Below are 19,681 nucleotides of genomic sequence, written 5' to 3' on the forward strand. Positions count from 1 at the left end.
GATTACGGTGAAACATATAACATTTAATGTAAACGACCAGTGTAAGCTGCGTGCGTAGTCAGAGTAGCGCACACACACTCATACAGACACGTAGTTTAGACAAAGACGAGCACACGACACTGCGCGAACGCACATTAAATAGGTGAATTACACAGACCCACGTGACCTCGAGACAAGGCACAGGTGTAACAAACGAACACGCTCACAAACAACCCACACCCACAGAAGTACAAACATGGACATAACTGCACGCAGACGACATCATGACACGCCCACAGGGAAGGGTCCGGAGCTGTTCCGTAACAGAACCCCCCACCAGGGGCTCGCTACTCCCGGAGCGTCCCGCGCAGCTGGAAAGCCCTGAACCAACCCCGACGGGCAGGTCCGGAACCGCCGGGATGACGAGCCTCCGAGAGCCTCCGAGAGCCTTCACCCCCGACGGCGGGAACCGCCACTAACAGCTCTAGCACACCTTCCCTGGGAAGACGGGAGAAAACATTAAACAAAGGCACAAGCACAAACATGCACACCGGGACGCTGAACAAACAAGGCACAAACGGGAACAGTGGGTTCGGGAGACACATTGGGACTGACACAAACACGGGTACACAGACATTCATAACCGGAGCCAGGCATCCCGCCTGAGGCAACGCCTGTAGCGGCGCAAAAGCTCCGGGGGCTGGAGACGCTGCAGAAGGCGGTACTCCTCCCGCCTGTTCACCGCCAGGTGCCGCACGGCTAGCGGATGCGCTGGGTGTAGCGCGACTGGCCGACCGCTTGGGGGACGCACTTCTGGTGGACGCGCGAGGTGCAGTGCGACCGGTCGACCGCTTGGGGGACGCCCCTCTGGCAGACGCGCGAGGTGCAGCGCGACTGGTCGACCGCTTAGGGGCAGCACGTCTGGCGGACGTGCAAGGTGCAGCGCGACTGGTCGCCCGCTTGGTGGCAGCACTATCGGTGGACGCGCGAGGTGCAGCTCGACCTGTATCCCGCTTGGAGGCAGCACGACTGGCGGGTCTCGCGGCAACCATCCTCCCAGGTCCGCGGCTCCCTCCTCCGGGATTGCCGTAGGGGCTTGCCGCCCCATAAGCCTGCCGGCGCCCCTTACCCCTCTCTGGGAAGCCCCCGTAGGAGGAACCTCCGGTGCCAGGCCAGCCTCCTCTGGAACCGGTATAGGGGGTGGTGTCCATCGCCGGCATCTCCTCCTCGGCCACGCTCCAGTCCATGGACTGTGCGGGGGTCTCACATCGGGAGTGGTCCATGGGCTCCTCCCCACAGGAATCCCTACTCTCCAACGCGAGCGGACTGTCCGGTCCGCTCCCACCCCCTTTGCATACGGTCGAGAGCGAACTCACCGACCGAAGACTCTCCCCCTCACTCTCCTCGCTCTGCTCGTCGGTTCCCGACGGGGCTGGGTGCAGCGACGAAGGGGGACTGAAGTCTTCCCTCTCCTCGCCGTAGTCCGACGGTGGAGGACTGACGTCTTCCTCCTCGTAGTAGACCGTGCTCTTTGAGCACACTGACGGGGAATACTCCTCCTCCTCGTAGTCCGTCCCCTCCGCCTCGCCTTCAGACGGTGGGAGACTGCCCCCCTCCCCCCCGTAATACACAGTGCTCCTTGAGCAAACTGAGGGGGGATACTCCTCCTCCTCCGAGCCGTCTTCCTCGGACTCGTCCTCTGGAGGATTGGCACGTACCATCCCCGCGTAGACGACCAGCGGGTCCTCCATGCCCTCTCTGGTTTCGGCCCTGGGTGGCGGCTCTAGGGACGCGGTGGGGTGCTGGTCCTCCCATATACGCACCGCGGACTGACGGAGGTGTTCGGCCATCTCTGCGTCTTCCGTACTCCGAGCGGCGCAGAGTATGTAAGCGCAGATGGGGCTCTGCATCAGCTCCTGCTCAGAGACAGGGGCTTCGGGACGTCGGACTGTAGAAGAGCCGTGGTGACGTCGGCTCTTTCTCCTACCTTTAGGCGCCCTGGTGGCGTATCCAGGCATTCCTTCTTTTATTAGGCTCGTCTTTCGGTAACGTTCGGGTGTAGGAGACAGGCACCAAGACGATTACGGTGAAACATATAACATTTAATGTAAACGACCAGTGTAAGCTGCGTGCGTAGTCAGAGTAGCGCACACACACTCATACATACACGTAGCTTTAGACAAAGACGAGCACACGACACTGCGCGAACGCACATTAAATAGGTGAATTACACAGACCCACGTGACCTCGAGACAAGGCACAGGTGTAACAAACGAACACGCTCACAAACAACCCACACCCACGGAAGTACAAACATGGACATAACTGCACGCAGACGACATCATGACACGCCCACAGGGAAGGGTCCGGAGCTGTTCCGTAACAGCCTTGAAGTGTGGTTGACTTACATTGTGTTGTTTAAGTGTTCCCTTTTTTTTGAGCCTTGTATATACTAAACTATATACAAACAATATTTGAATTTTAAGTTGCAAGCATAAACATGCATTGGAATTCATTCATCAATTTGCAATTGATTGTTAGGATAAGTAAGCCCTAGTTCATGTTTTAACATTCTTGAATCAGATTTCAAGCCACATTCACACTCCATATTAATAACCGTATTCAGACTGCACCCTCTTAGGTCTAAACTGTCCCATCTGTTTCCAGTTCTATGCGTGAACTGTTGATTTGAGAATATTGTCCCTGTAATTGATCTGAGTCATTTTAGCATGAGCCTCGAAGAGCCCCTGAACTCTAATAGGCCAGAGGCCCTGATTCTGATGCCATCTGGAAGGGCTGGATTCATTTAGAGGGAAATTATATCTTATTTGCAGCTGTGCTCTCTATCAGCTTCACCATAGAACCGGATTAAAGTGCCCAGCCATGAAGCGTTAAGGAGCTATTTCGGTTTTCGGGAATGTGCCTGCTACCTGGTGGAGGCAAGGCAGACTGAGACCTCCTCTTGCTGGACTTGGCTTTGTCTTTCAAGCCATTAGTGACAGCTAAGACAGCCTTCTTATTGCTTTTGTCAGAATTCTGCACATTTGCCTGCGAAGTTAAGCTCTCATTGCTTTGAAAAAAAAAAAATGGTTTGAAAGAGCATTTTGAGAATTATCTTTTGAGTTAAACCATGCTGTGCGCCACATTTAAAACATGCAAATTGCTCAGCACAGCGCTAAATATGGCAGTCAAGTGATCATGATCATAAAGCTGGAAAAAGCCTCTAAATTCAGTAAACCTCTATTAACCTTCAATAATATGTAAATTACCAGCCATCTGTACTTTGTACTCACAATAAATCAAGAAGCAGCATTTTAAAAGTCCTCAGTGTTAAAGACAATGACTGCAAGGGCCTCTGTAATCAGGCGTTCTGCAAGCACAGAGTTAAGTGCTAATTCTTAATGTGCTGTGTCTACCCAAACTCCTTGGCTGGCGCTTCATTAGAAGCATCCAATAAACAATGCCTTCAGCTCAACTATTAAACACCCATTTACCCTTAATCGCTTTGTAATCCATCCTAGGTTTGAGAGAATTGAACTATGTGAGGGTTTTCTGGATATGAGATTCAGGGCAGGGCACCTTCTACATTGCGCCAACTGTGATGCCCCTGGCTGAGAGGCCTGAGCCAACCGGTTGTGAGCTGACGGCCGGCACCTTGACCCTGGGGACAGGAAACAGATGGAAGATCCTGGTCCATCAACACATAGTGTCACTTTGATAAGCGTGCTTGGACGTCATAGTTTTTGACGTGACTAACATAGGTGCAGGCATGAGACGAATAGGAATGTGTTCACATTTCATGGTGCTGGATGAGGGCCTGTGCTGGTGCAGTCTAGGTATTGTAATGAAAAATATTTGTTTTGTGTGTGTGTGTGTGGGTGTGTGTGTGTGTGTTAGTGTGACTATTGCCACTGCTTGCTCCTACATGTTGGGTTGTACTGAATAAATTTTAATTACTAAATGAACTTTAAGGAGTGTGGAGTACACTTTGAATATAGAAGCATTCAATTAAGCCAGTATAAGGTAATGCCAAATTACGTGTCTGTGGAATTCAAAAGAGATTGCCGGATGCTAAATGGTACCATATCCCGACGCTTCCTCCGAGCACCACAACCTCACTCGTGCACCTGTGATGCATAAATTGCTCCTATTAGCATGTTACCCTAGCAAACAGCTCATTCCACCTTGGAACATCATATGAAATCTTCCTTGCGGGGCTGTCACCATGGCAATATTTAATGACTCCATGATTATCCGGCTTTATCGATTTCCCCTTTGTCTTTGAGAAAAGTGAATAGCTCCCTCAAGCACAATGCAGCAGTCCCTCTTCAACTAGCATGAGAGGATAATCTAAAAGAAGATTGAGTGAAGAGCCTTAGAGGCCATCTTGTCTTCCAAGCATCTGGCCCTTTGAGTGGCAGAGAAAATGCTTAATGGCTCTGTGAGAAAGTAAAGAGAGCAACAAGAAGCATTAATAACATTTTTAATTTAAAGAGTCCTGCAGATGTGATAGCTTAGATGTTTTCATGATGTATTTGCAGAGGCATCAGTCAAATTTGAAAAACTAATAGATCTACTCTTTAAGATATGTCCTTTAAACATCATGGGTCTGTTGCGTGAGGGGGTGGGGTGGGGTGAGGGGGGGGTGGTCTATAAATGCAACAATTTGAGGCGACCTCCCATGGAGTTGCAGACTTCAGAGAAGAAACCGTGTTGGAAGAATTTCAAGAGGAGAAAAAAAAGACTTGGGAGCTTCAAAACTCATCTTGCTGCCTGTAACATCACATCAAAGTTCTGATCACATCAAAGTTCTTGCTCTTTTGCTCTTTATAGTAATGACAAGGGAACTTTGTATCATTAAGCAAGTTTGAGCACCGTTCCAAACGTTCCTCGGCTCTACGTAACGTTGATGAACAAACTTTGTTTCCTCCACTGCAGTCCAGATTACCCCTTTCTTCATTTGCCTTAGAATTGAATATATTGTATAGTTTTACATTCATAGAGTATCTGTAGCAGAGATTATGCCACACTACTCCACTAACACTGTTTGAGCTTTATGAGCACTTCATAGGGTTAACCAGATTTCTCCCCCAAGCTGTCTTTTGGGAATCACAAGATCAGAATTTATTTTTGACTATTTCTGCAGGAGAAATGTGGTTTCATTTATGTGGCCATACATATATATATATATGGCAATGTATATGTTTTGGGAGTGGAGTGAAGAGAAAAGAGCACTGCAAGAACTCCCAGAATGCAACACGCCTCCCAGCATGGTTGACTGCATGCTGCATGTTTATATAGCTGTTAAATGCATCATTTGTGCATGTGTTGGTTTAGTTTGGTCGTGCCCTTGTCTAGTTTGTTCACATGTAGAAACGAGTGCATCTTTTTTGTTCCTTTCCCCCACTTGCCTTGTTAAGTTCAGTCTCTGTTTCTGGAGATGGATAATGGATGTTCTCTGGGTCTTCTTTCACACTCATTCCACAGTGCGTACATTCCACTGTATGTGTCTATGTGGAATTATTTTAATAGTATATTTTATAATGTAATGATAATATGGAAATATTTTTGTATTTTTCCTAGCGGACACAGAAAATGTGATAAGAAAGAAGCAGGATGGCACATAATAATCTATGCATGTAGGTAGATGAATATGGTATGAAACCAGCAGGTGATAATGATGGACAGTTATATGGAGAATGCTCGTTAGCTCTAGCCTGTTTTTCCAGCAGAGGGGAAAAAATTCAGAGAAAAGAAGTGAAAAGAGCTAAAAATGAGGATGTTGGGGGTGGTGGTGGTGTTGATGGTGTTGGGGTGGTGGTGGTGGTGTTGATGGTGTTGGTGTTCCTATTCCTCCGAATCAGCTCGAGGAATAAAGACATGGCTACTCACAATCTTGTCTGTTCAGTGATGGTGAGTGATATTTGAATCAAATACGAACCCCGGCTGAGAGAGTCAACTGCTAATCAGGCACTAACACAAGTAGCCTGGACTCTAGCTGTTATGCAACTTCGTGCCCAAGATGGGTGGGGTCTATATAGATAGATGTTCCAGTCTTGCTAGGTTATTTGCATGACCCAATAGCAAGCCTCAGAATAGTTGCTAGGCGGCATTGGATTTTATTTAATTTTTTTAATAAAAGTTGAAGATGGAGGATACTGGTTATGCACAAGGTACATTGCTAATGGAGCATAGCTGACACTCTGATCGTCTCCAATGACAAGCGTTCAGTCGTGTGCCATGTCTCAAATAGATTTAAGCCCAGTAACCTTCCCCCTCTGCCTAGGCAATGCTTATCAATAATGGTCCCAGATGAAACTGTGAATAAATAACATTTCATATAGTCGAATGCAAAAAGATTCCTTAAATTATTCAGCATGGTGGCCTAGATAGACATTTCATCCCCATCTCTGTGGGTTTGAGAAGTATTTCAATAAAATGTGTGAATCTGACATCCTAATAAAATCTTGAGTTACATTCCGTACTACTCAAACTGTGATTAAAATGTGAGTGCGATAGCAAGGTCTGGGAATAGGCTCATAATGTGATTGAAAACTATAAAAAGGGTAAAAGCTATTAAATAGTATGAAAGCTGATGTCTCGCTGTGATTCTTGGGAGGGTGGGCTTGTTTGCTTTCTGAGGGACTCTGTCAGCAAAGCCATAAGGAATTACATAACTGGAATAAAGCTTTGCTCTATGTGAAATCCATCACACTACAAAGAGAGGAGTTTAATTTGCGTGGCAGAGGAAAGGTTAAACAGAGTGATGTTTTTCATCTGAATCTCTCACTCTGTTTCTCTTGTTTCAACACCTATTTTCTTTCTCTTCACCTTCTTCTCTCTGTCCCCTTTCTTTTCATCTATTTAATCTCCTCTTCTCACTTCCTCAAGATGTGCAGTTTCAGAACCTGGCCTGGTCAAAATTTATAAGCTCAGAGAAGTCTCATCCAATCCAAAATCCATTTAAGCCGCTGCCAGCATGTCTATATCACACAGCAGGTCTGGTGTCTCTAACACCAGCATGTCTATAACACACAGCAGGTCTGGTGTCTCTAACACCAGCAGGTCTGTGACACACAGAAGCTGGTGGCTGCTAGATTTTAATAGCAGGAAAGAGAGTACATGTTCTACTTTTCTGAGATGGTTAAAAAAAGAGCAAGGGGTAGAGGTCAGTACACAGGATAACGATGCTAACATGGTAGGCAAGGTCAAAGGTCAAAAACAGAAATGAAGCATAATAGTAGAAAAGAGTTGTCAAAAAAGTAGAAAAGATTAGACCAAGGACACGATAAACACAAGGACGTAGAATACACAGAAGCAGCTAACATTTGTACTGTCGGTTAACCGGACAGCAGTATAAAGAGATGGCTGGGATAACGATGACACAAGCCAGAGCAGGAGAGAAGCAGGCGTCAGCTGTGCACCCGTGGTCTGGTTTTTTGGGTCATGACACCTGTCCACCAGGCAAATAGGTCCAGCCAGTCCTGTATCCTGCAGGACTTCTATCTGGGATGATCAGTAATCAAAATTTCTTTCATAACTTCAGCAGACTGGTTCTGTCCATTGTGAAATTTCTGCATATCATCAGACAGGCTTGCATGTGTACAGATTTGTGTAATGTAACATAATGTAATTTGTGTAATGTAATGAAATGTCTAAGGTGGTGAAATATTTTAAGTGCTGGTGTGATGTGACTTGAATTAAAGTTTCCTGTAATGTTTTAAATGTTTTTTTTTTTTTGCTGCAATTAATTTTCTTCAGAAATGGAAACAGTTGAGTACTCAGAAATAATAACAGCACTTTTCTGTCTTCATGTTTGTCACGTTTTAGCTGCCTTGTTGCCATCTCACCTCTCTCACTTCCTTATTCACACTGTCTCCAACCTCTCTCTCTCTCTCTCTCTCTCTCTCACACACACACACACGCACACACACACACACACGCGCACACACACACGCGCACACACACACGCGCACACACACGTACACACACACGTACACACACACGTACACACACGTACACGTACACGTACACGTACACACACGTACACACACGTACACACACACACACGTACACACACACACACGTACACACACACACACGTACACACACACACACACACACACGCACACAGCCTCTGATGGAAAGAGAGTGAGAAGTCTGATAAAGAGTTCAAGAGAAGATATTAAACTCTGGCAGTGCTGGATGACAAAGCTGCTTTCTGTCTGATTGCCCCCCAAAAACACCTAGAATCAGAGTTCAACGCACCACTAGCCTTCAGAAATTCAATGTAATCTGTTCAGCTCAACCAGTTGAGCTGCTCGTCCTGCAGGTGTAGAGCAGTTTTATATTCCTCTGAATATCCTGCCATGGACACGGTGTGCATGATCACAATTAAACATGCAGTCATTACATGGAAATGATGCTGCTGGAAGACAAAGCAAGAGAGATACTCATAATGCTCCTTATAACAACAATATGAATGTTCTTTTTCTAGTTTACTGCACTTATTCTAGACGACAAAAACTATAGAGGCTAAAACATGAACTCAAAGAGACTAAGCCCCTCTCTTTATCCCCAAGTCTACTGGTCATCAAAAGAGCCAGGCACTAAAGGATTCTGGGAAATGTAGTACTACAAAAAAAACCCCCACAAGAACTGCATGTACCAGCACAGTTGTTCACTTAGAGCAGGTCAATGTGGTGAAAACAAGTCCTTCAAATGATCTTAAGCTCATTTCATACTGGTTGAGTGCTTTAGTGGACACCAGCCTGTGAATTAGGAATGAATTCTCCACCTAGAGACTCCACCTCGTCCCCACCACCCAGTTGCCATTAAGTGCTATGGCAACACGAGTCATCACAGTGTCACAAGTGGTGTCAGGGGTGTCACGGCGTGTCAGGCTATTTGTGTGTGTGAGATAGAGATATGCAACATATAAAATGGGGAAGTGGGTGATGGGCAGAAAAAAAATGCGGGAATATTGAGGGAGAGATGGAAGAGTGACATAGTTTGACCAGAAATATATCAATATGATTAATCTTCTTTCACCGTGTCAGTTGAATAGCTACCACTCAAGGTTAGCCTAATTACGGTTTTAATAGAGCTGTCACTCTAATTTAAAAGTTACCATATTTATTTATTTATTTATTTATATTAATTATACATTTGCTAAGAATTAATGATTATTATTATTGACTAGCTTCAACTCATTCTTAAGTTACCATAACTGGTCAAATTGTTTCTGTAACAACATTGTCCAGCCCTCGTCTTTGTGCCTCTCTCATTTCATATTCCTACTGCTAATTATTCCCACTGACTAACTCGTCCGGTCTCCATACACAGCAGCCAGATCTTTCCAGGCATTGTAGAAGCACCTCGGTAGCAGACTACATCTCCCATACCCCCCACCAGAGGTGGGGACTCGAGTCACATGACTTGGACTCGAGTCAGACTCGAGTCATTAATATTAAGACTTTTGACTTGACTTGAAAAAATATTCAGAGACTTAGACTTGACTTGGACTTTTACACCAATAACTTGGGACTTGAATTGGACTTGAACCTGTTTACTTGCAAAGACTTCATTTTTTTACCCCAAATCTAAATTTTAAAACGCATATTAATATTTATAAAGTGCGCCCCATTAATTTCATTTCCGTCCTTCTGACGCAGACCAGTCCTCTGCTTTTCCACACTCTGTACGTGTGTGTGTGCATGAGCTGCAGCACAACCAATCAAATGGGGGGTTGGCGAACGTAAATTTTTACCGGGCGGGGTGTAAAATGGACACAAATTAAGTATTATATCGCGATCGATCGATCGCCAGTGGTTGGTGCCAGAGCGAACTAGTAACTCATTGAATCATAGATGTGGATCAGAGGTAAATAAACTAGATTTTTTTCCGGCGTGAGAAATCGGATGTGTGGCGTGAGAGCGTGTGAAGACGGTCAAATGCGTGTGTCTCACGCTCAATGCGTGAGAGTTGGCAACCCTGGGTTCTGTATCTGAACTCGGGGAAGAGAGCCTCTCTCTGTCACCATCATAATATCCAGTTCTATCTCAGCATGGATTGTGTATTTGAAGACATCTACGTCGAGAAAAAAATATATTGACAAAAGTGGAGCGAGTTTTCAGCTATGGGGACATCATTCATCGTGCACAAATGACATACAGACTTTTGGCCAGCAAATGCAATGCAGAATAGTTTACTGAAATGTCTAAAGTTGCAGATTCCTGTTAATTGTTCAGTTCTTATATTTGTTTGTCTTGTGTCACTCACACATGTTCTCCAAGAAACCAGATAAGAGAAGAGAGGGAAAATGCTGTTATGGTTCGTTGTATTGTACTGTGAAAATATCAGCACTTTTTATTTGAACATGGAGTTCTACTTATGACTTTTTCACATAATATTTATTTCTGGAAAATTGAATATTTTTGCAGCTAAGTTTAACAAATTGAACTGTGCAATAAAGAGGTGTAATTTTAATTTTTTTTATACTTCGTGTTTTCAGTTGCACGTTTTATCAAGATTTGAGGAGAATACAGATTAAAAAAAAGAACGCATGTCTATTATTTACATTTAAAATATACCTGCAACATCGGTAAAAAAAAAAAAAAAGACTCGAAAGGACTTGAAATTCCAAGTTTCAGACTTGGGACTTGACTTGACTGTTGCCTGTCTTGACTCGAGACTTGACTTGACTTGAGTGTCTTTGCTTGAGACTTGACTCGGGACTTGAGGTATAAAGACTTGGACTTACTTGAGACTTGCAAAACACTGACTTGGTCCCACCTCTGCCCCCCACTCCCTGCATGTCTTTGGCATGCGACCCAGACTACATGATACAGTGGCCCAGTGTTCCAGAATGAGTTCAGAATGCTGTACCTCCTAATTATTGGTTTTAGATTAATATAATGGATGAATATCTGGGTAAAATGGAAGGGCATCTGGCCAATCAACACGTATTATAAGACAAATAAGTTAAGAGGCTTTGATAGCAAAACTCAATCCCCACCAATCATGAACTGGAGAAAAGAACATGTTGGAAAAAGTTTGATATACTGGTGACCCTTTAAGGCTCTTGTCTTACCTGAAGAAAAGCATATATAAAACACATAAATTTGCTAGTGCAAAACATTTATATCAGAGATTTGAGAGCTGATGGTTGTAGTTGCTGTCCCCATTTCACTAGATTACAGGAGGTGAAGAAGCTAATCAGAGAATCGTTTGGAGTAGAGAGCAGCTTATACTGTGTAGCGGTGGAGTGGGGCCTGTTCATCAAATTACTGCACATTTGTGTGTAATGTCTTCAGCAGACTGCTTAAGTGGAATCGACTCTTCCCATCGCCTCGGAGAATCCAGCTTTTGGAGTGGCAGCATGCACTCACTTTATAAGGATATTGCTGAACGGTGTTTCAGTGATATTCATCCTGCAGACAGCCATAACTGCCCCCTCCCTCCCTCCCCCTCTTTTGTCTCTCTCTGTAGAAACAGTAAAATTGCCCTTCATCCAAGAAGTCAAAGTCAGTCATAGTTTTGTATCTCAACTCACATGTCAGTTTGCCTTAGTGGCTGGAGAACTCGTTTTTTAAATTGACTCTGCTCCTCCCTTAATTATCCACATCTGGCTCGCTAACGACAGGGAGGAGCAACAAGAAGGAGCAATCTAATTTTGGGTGGCGAATGTACACACACACACACACACACACACACACACACACATACACACATTTGTGGCTATTCTTGGGGAAACCAAGTTCAGAGTTGGCCACATTTGTTCAGACCCTGACTGGGCCAGGTAGAGAGTAGGAGTGACATTCCAACCAAATGAAACGACGTGATTAAAATGTGCAAAGTTCATCAGAATTCAGCAGTGAGTTGACAGTGGCTGAAGTGAAGGCTGAGAGCAGTGGAATAAAAACACATGCTCTCCAGAGCTTTGGTTTTTTTGCACAGTGTGTTGCCCTGCTTGGTCTATGATGTGCTAGCCTCCCTCAGGACATGCACATTTACAGCACACTAATATGCCACTGTCAATAATTCAGGACAGGCGCCGCTTGCCTGTTGGCAACTACTCCATCATTACTGTGGCACAACAATGCACTTATGAAACCAAGCCATGCTGGAGAGCACATGTGTCTCACATCACTTTAATGAACAGCCTAAAGTATACACACCCCGCACGGGGCCATCAGAGAGCTGAACTAAACTCTCTGGTGCTGGGCTTGTGATGTGTGTAACGCTGGAGTCTAAACATTACGGATGATTCAGATCAACATTTAGACCACTTTTACATTCAATAGGATAAGATCTACATAACTCAACCAAGTATATCAGCAGCGTGACAAACAGCACAGTCGGCGATTGTTGTCGGTGCTTTGAAACAGAAGTTGAACTTTTCTTGACCCGCAATATGTTAGAGATAAAAGGGACACGGTTCAATATCACAGAGAAACACCAAATGTTCATTACAAGGAAATTTTGTCTGTGAGAGAGGGAGAGAGGGAGAAGGAGAGAAATGCTGAGAAAATTGGTGAGTCACTCAACTGCACATGCAGACACGAGCCACCCTGCCTGTTATTTTTAGATGAAGATATGAAAAGGTCTTCCCAGATCAGCAAGCCCTAAACAGACTGAGAACAAAACAGTTAAGACAAAACCAGGGCAAGGCAGAGAGAGAGGTGTAAAATGATACAGCAGTTCATTTGTCTGTGCCAACATTTTATTTGTGTGCTCTTACACCTTTCCGTTTCAGTGTTGTGAATGGTATATAACACATAACATTATAACATTATTAATCATCTTTTCACATTGAGAGACTTCAGAGGCATCTCTGCTGCATCTCCATGGGCAGAATCTGATGTGCCAACGAACCACAGGATGTACTTATCCAATGAGTTCAAACAGAAATGCACCTTATCAGTACCATTACACACATTGCACATGCACTTGTTCATTAGTTGTGTTTGTTTGCTCAGAGCTGTATACAAAAATGTAGGTTATATTCTAAAAAAATTTATATACGGTATTATTAAATGTAACATTTATTTCAAGCAGTAGAATTTAGCAGTTTTGCCAAATTTGTTTCTATGAATGAATTATTTCATTGATCTCCACACAACCCGTGTTATGTTGTATATAATCATTAAAAATCATAATTTTAAAGCGTTATACGATTATAGTTGTCTGCAACTGTATTATTGTCAGTGCAGGTAAACTCAGTGCTTCCTACAGCTAAAATAACATGCATTGTAACCCTGCAAACTATACTGATGACGTTCAGTTCTTGAAAAGATACAGGCCCTGACATAAGTTCTGTCGCTTATCCATGTTGTGGAAACAAAAGCGTATAACCTGACTTAGGGGTGCACGATATGGACTAGAATTGCGATGTGCGATAACATTGTTGGATATCCCGATATCGATGTGAACCACGATAAATTAAGATTAAAATACAGAAATGTAGTGTCTCTCTGAACAGCAGCACGTTAATTTGTTTTGTTTTTTACTATGTAATGAATCCAGAATAATTCCAAATATTTTGCAGGTTTATTCAACAATAGATTCAATCTAGGTTTATACTTTCACGAGTGAGCGACTCCGCACATCTCGTTAACCTCCGCGAACGGCGGAAGCGTTTAATCTTGCCGTGTCACATTCTTTGCAGTGTTGTCTGAAACGATATGTAGGCCTAGTAGTATAAAAAAACACCCCTCAAATACAGGGGAATGAACTTTTACCTGACCAATTTTAATGTTGCTTTGTGTTTCAGGTTTGAAAAGTGCTGGAATTTAGGCTAAAGTATTTGAAAAGGCTTGAAATTGTAACTACTTTGTTTCACAACAAATATCTGTCTGACTGAACAATTCTCTTGTATTACGTTAACAAATACGAGCCTCTTGTAATTCCAGGACGAAACATGAGAGAATGTGAAGACGTTAAGATTGGGCGTTTTGAAAATAAATATCCATTAAATAATCTGATAAAAAAGCGAATTATTTCGAATCATTTAGAGTATATGTATAAATATTTAATTCAATAACGTGCTGGGAATTATTGAAATGGACCTTGAAAATGACGTACAAGTGCTTGAATTCTACCTTGTATAGGTGTATGAACCCTGCAAACACGACTGTTCTCATTGCGCCGAGACGCGGCGCGCGCGAACTTTAAATAAATAATAACATTAAATAATGTGATAAAAAAGCGAATTATTTCGAATCATTTAGAGTATATGTATAAATATTTAATTCAATAACGTGCTGGGAATTATTGAAATGGACCTTGAAAGTGACGTACAAGTGCTTGAATTCCACCTTGTATAGGTGTATGAACCCTGCAAACATGACTGTTCTCATTGCGCCGAGACGCGGCGCGCGCGAACTTACAAAATTCGAGAGGTGCACGACCTCGTGAATCGACAGCGCGCGAGGCAATTGCACACGGGCGAAGCCACCGCGATTACGTTATTTTCGTCTCCCGGACCCTCGCGCCGCATCAAGTGTAAACCAGGCTTAAACCAAATCGCGTGTCTGATGAGCGTGTTCACCTCACTCCAGGGTTGCCAGGTCCTACAAAAGTTTTCCGCACAAAATCTGCGAGTGTAAGTTGTCGGCGGGGGGGGGGGGGGGTGTTGCGAGTGTGAACTGGAGACAAATTAAGTATTATATCGCGATCGATTCTTAGTGTTGACTTGTAACTTCCGCAGTAGCCCAACTCAAAAGTAGCCCAAAAACCGCACCCCGCGGCCCCAGAATTTTTACCCGCGGCTGGATTTTCAAACAAGCCCAATTTGGCGTGAAAATCGCGAACCTGGCAACTCTGCCTCACTCTGCCTCTTGCCTACTTACGTCACGTGATCATAGTCTGCAGCGCGAATAGCTCCCTCTATTGCTGGACGAGGATAACGCAATTTGAGTTTTCTGTTATTCAAAGAGTTATCGTGGCTCTTTCGATGTGTTTATCGTGAAACTTCACATCGCGATAACGATAATTAATCGTGCAGCCCTAACCTGACTTTAAATTCATTAATTGGTTTTAGAAATGACTCATATGAAAGCTGAAACCCTCCCAAATGAGATTTAATTTACGAAAATAAATTTGCTTTACTGCAGAAATATTGATCATTTAATGAACACAGAAAGGTCAGATTTTGGCAAGACAAAGGTTTTGATGCCTTGTTATATAATGCACCCAATCCTAGTTTACAGCCTCACCTGTGCTCACCAATTGATTGGTTAATTAGTGGGTGTGTATAAAAAGAACTCCAGCACCCCAGACCTTCACTTGCACTGCAACTTGACCACTGACAACATGCCAAAAATTCATCCTGCGACCAAAGCCTTGATTATCAAGACGCTGAAGACCAAATCCACTGCAGAGGTGGCTGGCACCTTTTATGTGTCTCAGCGTCAAGTACAAAGAATAAAAAACAAGATTTGAAGAGACTGGAGATGTTTTTGACAAGCCCAGGTCCCCACAAGACAACTGTTTGGGAGGAACGTTTGTTGGTTAGAAAATCCAAAGCCAGTCCCTCTTCCACTACAGCAGAGCTCCACTGGGCCTGGTCACCTCAAATCCCTGTGTCAACTAGAACAGTTTGTAGGATTCTGTCTCGAAATGGCCTCCATGGTCGAATCAGTGCCCAGAAGCCAGCACTAAACAAAAGGCAGGTAAAAAACCGTGTGGCATTTGCAAAGGCCTACAGCCTGCTAAACGGGTGGACGCTGGAAAAGTGGCAGAAGGTGGATTTCTCAGATGAATCTTCAGTTGAGTTACACCACAGCCAGCACATATACTGCAGGAGACCTACTGGAGCCCGTATGGATCCAAGATTCACCCAGAAAACAGTCAAGTTTGGTGGTGGAAAGATCATGGTCTGGGGTTACATTCAGTATGAGGGTGTGCAAAACATTTGCATGGTGGATTGGCTACATCTTACATTCCCAATCATAAAAGGGGTCACATTTTGCAGCAAGATGGTGCTCCATCTCCTACATCCATCTCTACATCAAAGTTCCTGAAGGTGAAGAAGATCAAGGTGCTCCAGGACTGGCCAGCCCAGTCACCAGACATGAACATCATTGAGCATGTTTGGGGTAGGATGAAAGAGGAAGCTTGGAAGACAAAACCAAAAAATTTTGATGAACTCTGGAAGGCATGCAAGACTGCCTTCTTTGCTATTCCTGATGACTTCATCAATAAATTGTATGAATCATTGTCGAACCGCATGGATGCGGTCCTTCAAGCTTGTGGAAGTCACACAAAATATTAAATATGGCTCTAATAGCACAACGTCGTTCACCAGTGTTATGAAGCATATATTTGTATATGAAGTGAATTATTTGTTTGATTTTCACCTTACTTTCTGTGGGCGACAACTTTTATCTTGCCAAAATCTGACCTTTCTGTGTTCAATAAATGATAAATATTTCTGCAGTAAAGCAAATTTATTTTCGTAAATTAAATCTCATTTGGGAGGGTTTCAGCTTTCATATGAGTCATTTCTAAAACCAATCAATGAATTTTAAGTCAGGTTATAAGCTTTTGTTTCCACAACATGGATAAGCGACAGAACTTATGTCAGGGACTGTACACAACAATCTTTAAGTCCAGTTCATGAATGAATTTGTTTTGTTTGATAACGTACCAAGAGCATTTAATCTTGCCTAGCTGGCTTGCATGTAAATGTAAAACATTAAAATGTTTCTCTCTGATTCACCAGTGGTCATTGGCATAATGGTTATTGTTAGGATATTGTTTCAGGTTCTGAAGGTTGCTTTCATGGATCAATTAAAGCCGTCCATTTCCCACGTGCAACTCAGGGTGAATGTACTGCAACTTCAACTCAGTTTAGCCTTATTTTGTTTGGATAAAAAACATTCAAATTCAGCACTGGGAAATTATTTGGTCCCAAATTTTTTATTTATAACCCTTATTTCTGCTCTAATAGGAAGGTACTAAATTGAACTTTTATCAATTGTTGACTTGTCATATCGATTTGCTATGTAGCTAGTTGTAGCTAACACAACAATGGCTAACAATAGCTAGCTGTAGCTACGTGGATAAACATGTTACGTCACTGTACGATTTTTATTGGTTGATCTCAGCATAGGGCAAAGGCAACTGTGACCCGTCATTGTTGAAAACGTGTTGTCATGCCGCTCAATTGATTAGACAGACACCAGATGCATGAACTATCAGCGTTCATGCAACATATACAGGAATATATTTGGCCTGTATAGCACAGTGCTGTTGAGGTAGTACAACGACATTGAAAAAAATTGTTAAACTTAATTACTGAAAATGCATACTGTCTAAATCTAATGTATAAGTGTCTCTGTAAGGGTCAACTTTGAGGTGACATGCAGAAGGCAACCAAATGAATTGCGGGAACAATTACTCTAACACACAAAACATATTTATAACGACAAAAAACTTTAATATTCCACAATTCCTACAGTGCTGCTTGAGCCTTTGTGAAGTCCTTGAGTAGTTTAGATACTACTCTGTTTTGTTCCATTCTTTTATTTTATCATCACCAGTTTTTGTATATGAAATGTCTGGTTTATGCTCAGGAATTCCATTCACTTGTTTTGAAATGTGTGAGTTGCCAGCAGACTACATGATACATGTGGCATGTACAAAAAGTAAATGAACCACAGCTACATTGGTAAAGTTAATTAGGTAAAAGACTCACGTGAGTGCTCAAGTAATCAATTAGTTTTTGACGACTGCTAACATGCGTTTGTCCAATCTGTAGTCACATTTTCAAAACTCTAAACACATTGAACACAACATCAGTCTTCAGTGGCTATACTATTAGTTCAATTCATGTTATGGCACAAAATGCAGTCATTTTACATGTTTTATAATGCTTAAATTTTCTATACACACAAGGTTATCCAATAACAAAATTCTGGATCATTTTTGCCTTATTTACAATTGCTTGCACACAGCATGTCAAAAATGAAAACCTAAGGTTCAAAACCTTAAATACTGTATAAAATGCAAAGTTCTGCAAAAACAAAGGCAGCTGAAAATCTATTACTGTAATACATATTTTTTGCACATAATGAAATAAAATGAAGTACAGTAATGTACCGGGTCAGAGAGGAGCAAATATAACAATTTGTCCTGTAATCTTAAGTGCTGGTTTGGTCCTTCACAAATGCCAGATTGGTCTCTATAACAGTGACCTCCTTCTTTCGTTTTTGAATGAACTCTACCAACAACTGGTTCCAGAAGCAGAAATGGAACAGGTGGGAGGAAACACGAGGACATTTGTGATGGGACAATGTAGCATTCTGTCATTCTCATGTCCCTTTTCCTCCCGCCCATCTCACCTTTCCTCAACCCCACTAAGGAACGTTTTTCAGTCTGGAGGTGGAAGGTGTATGATCATCGGCCCCATGACCAAACGTTCCTCCTGGATGCAATGGATCCCGGCTGCAGAGACATTTCAGCTGAAGACTGCCAGGGGTGAATAAGGCATACCAAGCTTTTCTATCCCAGGTGCATGGCAAGGGCCAACATCAGATGTAATGAGGATGAAAACATGTGGCCAACTGCTGAAGACCACTTACATTACACATAACAAGACTGTTCAGTTTTGTATTCTGTTTTTTTCCCCTTGTGTTTTTTGTATATGTGTATTTTTACACATATGGGACCATGGCTAATTATGTTTACAATTACGGTAATTATTTTTTGGGTTAGGCCACAATTTACAGTAATGTCCCTAATACAGTAAAATATACCCTTTACTGCAAAACTGTTACTGACTCCTTTTTTGTCTAATCTACATTCCATATAGTACCTAACAGTAAATATCACTCATTGTGTAGACAGTATGTTGCCAAAATTTGAAAAACAAGTCAAAATGAAGGGGATTACAGCAAAAATGAACTGACTAAGGAAACAACAGATTTTACTTAAAATGTCTGTTGTTTGCTGGGAGAGAGTAAAATATTACATGTAATACTGTTTCTGTATTGCCATCAAATGTTAGTTTTTTTACAGTGGTTGTGCAGTGATTGACTATGTTCATCTCGAATAGAGAACCTGTGCTAGTGCTTGAAAGAATGATTGGATACTGAACCAGGTTTGCTGTGTTTTAACAAAGTTGGTGTATAAAGAGAAAACTTTGTTTGCGTTGTGAAATGCAGAGTTGTTATTTAGTTAAGAAAATGCGCTTTTGAACACGATATTAACTATTTGGCTATTTGTGTGAGGTCAATGTGTTGCTGTGTTTAGAGTTTTGAAAATGTATCTCAACTATTGGGAAACGCATGTTAGCAGTCAAAACTGTAAGCAGACCAATCAAATGAGACAGGAAAAGATATGAGCCACACTGATTAAAAGGGACAGGGTGTAAAGGTGTAAAGCACACAGATCAACAATGCCATGAGGAAAGGAGACATCTGAGGACATCAGGAAGAAGGTGGTGAAGCCCATCTGTCTATGGAAATATAAAAGACCATTTTCAAAAGATTCCAGCTCCATCTCTCCACTGTAAGACAAATCATTTACAAATGGAGGGAACTCAGCATCACTGCAACTCTGCCCAGAAGTGGACGGACATCAAAACTTACAACAAGAAACACCAGAAAAATAATCCAGGTAAAGGCCAAACCACACATCACCTCCAGAGCTGTAGACCTCTCTGGCAGCATCTGTGATAAACGTACATGCATCTGCA

This window comes from Brachyhypopomus gauderio, chromosome 12 (genome assembly GCF_052324685.1).
Source record: "Brachyhypopomus gauderio isolate BG-103 chromosome 12, BGAUD_0.2, whole genome shotgun sequence".
NCBI lineage: Eukaryota > Metazoa > Chordata > Actinopteri > Gymnotiformes > Hypopomidae > Brachyhypopomus > Brachyhypopomus gauderio.